Source organism: Eleutherodactylus coqui, chromosome 7, assembly GCF_035609145.1.
Source record: "Eleutherodactylus coqui strain aEleCoq1 chromosome 7, aEleCoq1.hap1, whole genome shotgun sequence".
In the NCBI taxonomy this organism is placed as follows: domain Eukaryota; kingdom Metazoa; phylum Chordata; class Amphibia; order Anura; family Eleutherodactylidae; genus Eleutherodactylus; species Eleutherodactylus coqui.
In genome coordinates this window covers 160,712,774-160,720,154 of record NC_089843.1, presented here as the reverse complement: position 1 = coordinate 160,720,154, position 7,381 = coordinate 160,712,774, and positions in this window count along the sequence as shown.

Genomic DNA, 7,381 nt, shown 5'->3' with positions numbered 1-7,381 from the left:
TACAGCTATTTAAACTAGAACGAGCTCTGTTTGCCCAAAACTGTAATGCCCTTTTCCAGCAGGACGAACATAACTCCTAAACTGCTGGGGGGTAAAAGTTTCACGAGGATCTCTTTTTCTTTAAGGGGTGGAGAGTAAGACCAAGTGTATAATTCATAATGTATGGAGCAAGGCTGGTATGGTGATTGCTGCTCACTCATACTTGGCCTATTGAAATACAGGCATTGACTTAATAAATTGTTTAGCTCAGAAATGGTTGTCCACTTAAGGTGCATTCACACGGGGGAGCGTGATATTAGTCTGAGAAACCAGGGGTGTCTATATCCTGATACTGTATACTGATAACATTTGCTCCCTTCCATCTTGGTCCAAGATGTATAGGGACTAGAAACCTACCACCATTCCCTTTCCTTGTAGGAGAGATCAGCTGGACCATCAGCCTCTTTACTTCTCCAGTGTTTGATAACTTTATAGTATCATATTTATACAGGGCGACTCAAAAACAGTGATGCAAAAGTAAAGCTGCAAAAGGAAAATTAAATTCATAAGTGAATTTCCATCCAACAGCAAAATGACATGAAAAAATAGAACTCTTCAAGTTTCTAATGCACCTTGTGTTCCATGTGGCCACCAATGGTGACATGGTGAGATGTTAAGGCTAGCCACAGATGGGGGAGCGAGATATAGGGCCATGAATCCCGCCCCATATTGCGCTCCCCACCATGTGAAAGCCCCGTGGATGCGAGGCGTTTTCATTTCACAATGCGCGAAATCAGGGCCGTGTGTAACCGGCCTAAGTCAGTAGTTCAGTTCTGCCCGGCATATCCTGCTATTGATTCCACTGCATTGGACATTCGTTGTTTTAGATCGCCTAGTGCCACCAACAGCGCCCACATTAAACATCTGTAAGGTGCATTAGATGCTTGTAGAGTCATTCTGTCTTTTCATGTCATCCTGCTGTTGTATGTCAATTCATGTAGGAATAAATCAGCTTTTTGCGCCACATCTTTTGAATCAAGTGAGAAGAAGAATAGGACTACTAAGGTTAGGCCATCGTTGTAATGTGTACTAAAGCAGTCACAGCCTAAATTATCCTAAAGTACACCCCTGCATGCAATAGAGATTTGGGGGAATTTATTGAACCTCTTGTGCCTGTTATCTGTTGTAAAAAAAGCTGAAAGTTTTGTTAGACGCCAGAACTTGCCCCATGTCACTCTAGCATACTTTGAAATCTGAGTAGCATATCAAACATGTGCTACATATGATATAAAACTATATGACTGACTGGTATAGTATTATAATACAGGTAGAGATGAGTGAACGTGCTCGTTTAGGACAATTACTCGATCGAGCATCGCTTTTTTTGGGTAACTGTCTACTCGGGCGAAAAGATTTAGGGGCGGGGGCGGCGGGGTGGAGCGGGGGATAGCAGGGGGGAACAGGGGAGAGCTCTCTCTCTCTTCCCCCCCCTCACCCCCGGCAGTTAGGCAGTTACTCGAAAAAAGCGATGCTCTAAACGAGCACGTTCGCTCATCTCTTAATACAGGCATTATACAAATAACAGAATAACATCCAATTCATTTTTAGTTCAAACACAAAACTGTATAAATGTATTGTAAAGTCCCGTCTTCTTCGTCTCATGTCTCCTTACCTTGCAGCCTGTCCGTTGGGCAGAACACGATATGTCACCGCCACGGTTATGAATGAACTTTGACTCCAAGATGATGCTGTCCCTGGTACCACTCGGAGGGGAATGCAGGATCTTTGTGTTAGTTAATGAGTTACAGAAAGACCAAAGTTTACTGTAGATAATATTATGTATATACAGGATCCTGATGTTTCACTGCACTCCATTCAATACTCCCAACAGGATACACATATATCAACCAGTGACAGTGCGGAATATCCATGCTATTCCGGTCAGTAAATTTATTCTATATCCCAGTGCTATATAATAAATTACAAACTGGATGGTAATAAAGACAAGCCAAAAAGCTGTGCTGTGTAGCCAGACGAGATATCACATCAGTATCATTAAGTAATGACATCTCTTGAGCAACGGTGTGCGTTCTACATATCACAGGAGGAAAGGGCCACATTAACCCCTGAAGGACACGGCCTATTTTGGGCATAAGGACGCAACGATTTTGGGGGGATTTTCATTTCAAGAGCCATAGCTTTTTTATTTTTACATAGACGCGGCCGTATAAGTGCTTGTTTTTACATGGCGAACTGTAGTTTTTATTGGTACCTTTTTTTGGTGCATGCAATGTATTGTAAATTTTTTATTATTTTTTTAAAAGCAGGGAGAGAAAACACATCAATTCTGACATTGTTTTTTAATTTTTTTTTTAACAGCGTCAATCAAAGAGCATAAATGACAATACATTTTTTCTGTCAGTACGATTACAATGATACCAAAAACATTATAATTTATTTTTGCATCGCTGCACTCAAAGCCGCATAACTTTTTTATTTTTCCATGGTCGGAACTCTGTGAGGGCTTGTTTTTTGCGTCACAAGCTGCAGTTTTTATTGTTATCATTTTCAGGTACATACGGCTTTTTTGATCGCTTTCATTCCACTCTGTTGGAGGTAAAATTAATAAAATGAGCATTTTTCCTCTTTTTCACATTTTTGCTGCGCAGGATAATTAGTGCGCTCAAATTATGGCACAGGTCGTTACGGGGATGATACCATACAAATGGGTTTTTTTCTTACATTTTAAATTTTTTTCATATAAATATGGGGAAATGAGTAAAAAAGGTTTGTTCTTTGGTTTTTTTAACACTAAAAAAGGGGACCTGATTAGAGATGAGCGAGCGTACTCGGAAAAGCACTACTCGCTCGAGTAATTTGCTTTATCCGAGTATCGCTGTGCTCGGGTCTGAAGATTCGGGTGCCGCTGCGGCTGACAGATGAGTCGCAGCGGGGAGCAGGGGAGAGCGGGCGGGAGAGAGGGAGAGAAAGATCTTACCTCCGTTCCTCCCCGCTCTCCCCTGCAGCTCCCCGCTCCGTGCCGGCACCTGAATCTTCAGGGCCGAGCACAGCGATACTCGGATAAAACAAATTACTCGAGCGAGTAGTGCTTTTCCGAGTACGGTCGCTCATCTCTAGACCTGATCCATACCAGCTATGATCGCTGTGGTAAGGTATTGCAGGACTTCTGTATTGCAATGCCTTATGGCTGGTTATAGCGATCATAGGCAATGGCAAAGCAGGACGCCTGTAGCTGGCGTCCTGTTGCCATGGCAACCCGTTGGCCCTCCCCAATTACATCAGGGGGTGTGTCCGATGACGTCACATATCGTTGACCTCCCAAGGAGCGCAGGATCATTTTTCCTTTTTTTGCACACTTTGACAAATTTTCAGCGGTGGGTCTCACCTAGTGGTGAGACACAGAGATCCTACCTACTCTCCTGTTATAGCCCATCAGGATGCAAGGGAACCCAGGAACTTAGAAATTGGCCTACTGTGACGTTACAGGTTTTCGTGAATTTGGAGGTGTTAGTGGAGTCCTTTCCCCAGGCTCCACTATACAACGGGCGAGTACCCAGTTATTTTTCTATTGTTAAAATCCACACTGGAGGAGCGCTTTCCTGATTTATACCATTGTATCCAACGGGATCCCCTCATTTCTCTGTATAGCCCTATTTTTTATGTTTCTCAGGAACGGAGAGTAATCTGTCAATCATGTGAAGCAGGGCAGGGGAGCTGCCCTTTGGACACATCTCCCCAACAGTTTACATTGTACACACTGTGGTTTAAGTCGTAATACTGTATATGTAAAGCGATGCAGAGCTTACTTAAAACACAGTTTCTCATAGAGAATCTGTCACCTACTTTCAGCCAAATAAGCTAAGCTTATGGCCTAAAAGTAGGTGACCTGCTGAGTCCGGGGATGTAAGTCTGCTGTACCCCGGATGGAAGCCACCACTCAATGCATTGATCAGTAGTCTGCTTGTTCCAGCACTGACACTGGGGGAACGATGGGGAAGTAAGTATAGGACTTACATCCCCGGACTCCACGGGTCATCTACTTTAGACCATACACTTATTTTATAGGATTAGAAGTAGATGACAGAGTCTCTTTAAAGTCACTAGCCCTGTCACTAAGTCATGCTGCCCCCATACCGGACAGCATAAACATGGTGACAGGTTCTCTCTAGGAGGAAGCAATCTAACTTGACTTCATATCTCCAGTCTGGCATTAATAACCAGTTCTGGGAATGGCCCCCACCTGCCATGCGCCATTTATAGTACTGGTGTCTTCTGTGGTAAAGGGGCCTTTGCCCTTTCCCCGGGACCCATTGATTTAATTTGTTTTGTTCACATTTCCATATTTTGCATATGCACTTCGGTCGCGCAAATAAAAAACAAACATGTTCTATTTTTTTGCATATTTGAGCACAAAAGGTCCCCATAGAAGTTAATGGGGGGTCCAAATACACGAGCAATACACATGGAGATGCGTGAAACACTGCGTAATTCAACTGCAAAAATAACACACCTGGAACTCATTAGCCATTTCACTTGGTGCGTCTTTGTTTGCTTCGTGCAAATGTACATCTCTTGCGAAGGCAGAAAGAACAGTGAAATACGCCAATGTGCGCGCAAAAATACATCGTTCATTCTGCCAAAATGCGGCAAATACACTTCCGCCCGTGTGAAGCCGACCTAACATGGCAGCAGAAGTGATCTAAACTTGATCATTCACAAATCGCCCTTTATGATTTACATGCAGAGATAAACTGCAGGAACCTGTGGAATTTTCCAAAGTCTTCTATATCTCCCTACGTGATTAAGAACCGCGCATTTATAGGTCACGGGGCGGTTTTCTTTTTAATTAGGCAAACATTGAGTAGTACGTTGTTCTCTAAAAACCATAAGGACATAATCCCAGAATGGTAACGCATATACTGCGTGCACATATGGCAGTGATTATATAAGGTGATATATATATATATATATATATATATATATGTGTGTGATAGTAAGGAATCTTTATTACAAATGACTGCAGAAGTGCAGAATACATTAATTGTCTGTCACGGGTGCTCAATAACTTTCAATATGGACCACAAGGTGGCACTGTGCCCCTGTGCATGCGGTACATGGATAGCGAGCCTAACACAGATCATGAGGTTTCAGGATCAATTTACAGCAAATTCCTGGAATTAATAGATATGTAAATAAGGTACAGTATGTGTGTCATCGATTAGCTATTGTCACAGGGGGACGTGGGGTACCTGCTGCAACTATGTTAGCAGAATTCGTATTAGAAGTACAATTGTTCAGGTATAGAGATGAGCGAACGTACTCGGTAAGGGCGATTTCGCAATCGAGCACCGCGATTTTCGAGTACTTCACTACTCGGGTGAAAAGTACTCGGGTGCGCCGGGGGGCAGGGAGGGGGGGGGGGGCGCGGCGGAGCGGGGGGTAGCAGCGGGGAACAGGGGGGAGCTCTCTCTCTCTCTCTCCCTCTCCCCCCCACTCCCCTCTGCAACCCCCCGCTCACCCCCGGCGCCCCCGAGTACTTTTCACCCGAGTAGTGAAGTACTCGAAAATCGCAGTGCTCGATTGCGAAATCGCCCTTACCGAGTACGTTCGCTCATCTCTATTCAGGAATCACAAATCAACATTTAATTAAGTTGCACTAAATCAAAATTCCAGCTTTGGAGTCACTATGAGGAATATACAATATGTAGCAGATCTGTAATACAATGATAATTGTATGGTCACCTGGAATTTGAAAATCCCCATAAGCACCGAGGATTAGAAATTCCCTGCTAATATGCAACTTATTAGAGGGTGTTTTCCCAAGAATGAAAGTTACCTCCTATTAACAGGATAGGAGACAACTGACTGATTGGTGAGCGTCCGACCATTGGGAGTCCCCGCCGATCATGAGAATACAGGTCCTGTGTAACCCTGAATGAATGGATTGGCGGTGGACTATATGCATTCATATAATGGGACTGCTGGAGATAGTGCTGGAACTTGTTGATCTCCAGCAGTCCTGCTGAAATGAATGCTAGGGGGTGCGTATGCTCGATTACTGCTTCATTCATGCTGGGACCTTCAGGAACCCCATTCGCTAGATTGGTGGGGGTCCCAGTGGCCGCACCTCCACTCATCAGAAAGATAAAAGAAGAATATTTATTTACATAGCACCAACACATGCTGCAGCACTTATCCTGCAGTCATATAGGGGATAACTGTAACCCTTAATGATATGGCCATTTTTATTATTATTTTTTTTTTTTCTCCTGCCCACTTTCAAAAAATCACAAGTTTTATTTTTTTCTGCTGTAGCTGTATGACTCTTGTTCTTCACAGGATCAGCTGTATTTGTCAATGGTGCTATTTAATGTAACATGCAATGGGATTCTGACACTTGGCCCAAGAATGTTGGAATCTCCGTAGATTGCCTGATCTACCAGCCAATAACAAGGACAATTTTAATCTCTAACAGTTTTGCTACATGAGGTCTAGAATGACAATGGAGGTTATTATTGTAACAGTCATTGTAATTGCATTGTCTAAGGCTAGATTCACACGAGCGTAAGTGTTTTTGTGGTGCGTTTTTGTGGAATGGGAATTGCGTATTTGCTCATGCATCAGTGCATTTTGTTATACTTTTTGCGCGCAAGCTGTATGCAAATGTGCGTATAAAAAGTATACTGATGCTCTCAGCCATTGGGATGGCCAATAGTTTCATCAGTTCAAAATCTTCTCTCTCCCTGTGCAAATGCCCAATGTTTCAATGGGAAACCTCGTATCGCACTCGCATGCATGTCGCACACCATGTGAAGTGTTTTCCATCTCCATTGGAAACAATGGACAAGGTGTTCCGAGGGAATGCCCAAAGATGGGACATGCTTCCTGCACTGTGATGCGAGAAAAAAATGTGCTCATACACATGGGGTTCATATTGGTGTAACAGTAGCCTTCGTGTGATGAAAGCTTTTCAGTGGCCCTAATACCCCTCAGTGCAGGAGTCGTGTATCTGGTGCCTAGAATAGATTTGGTGCCATCAATATCAAGCAGGGAAATCTTGGATTAAAAAAATAAGCTGCTTTGGACAATCCCTACTTGATAATAAGCAGATCATTATATGACCCCAAGCAATGAGATGTAATCTATGGGAAAACCGCTGCGTAAGGCCGCCTGCAGACGGGCGGAAATTCTGCGGCGGGATTTCCCGCGGAATTTCTGCCCCTGGAAGCTGCCATAGGATTGCGTTAACAAACGCAATCCTATGCAGACGGCCGCTCGCAGAGCCCCGCACAGAAACGTTACTCACCGTCCGGCGGCTCCACTTTGCGCATGCGCCAGCTGCCCGGCAGCCGGCACATGAAAGAGTCGGGGGCCGCGGGAG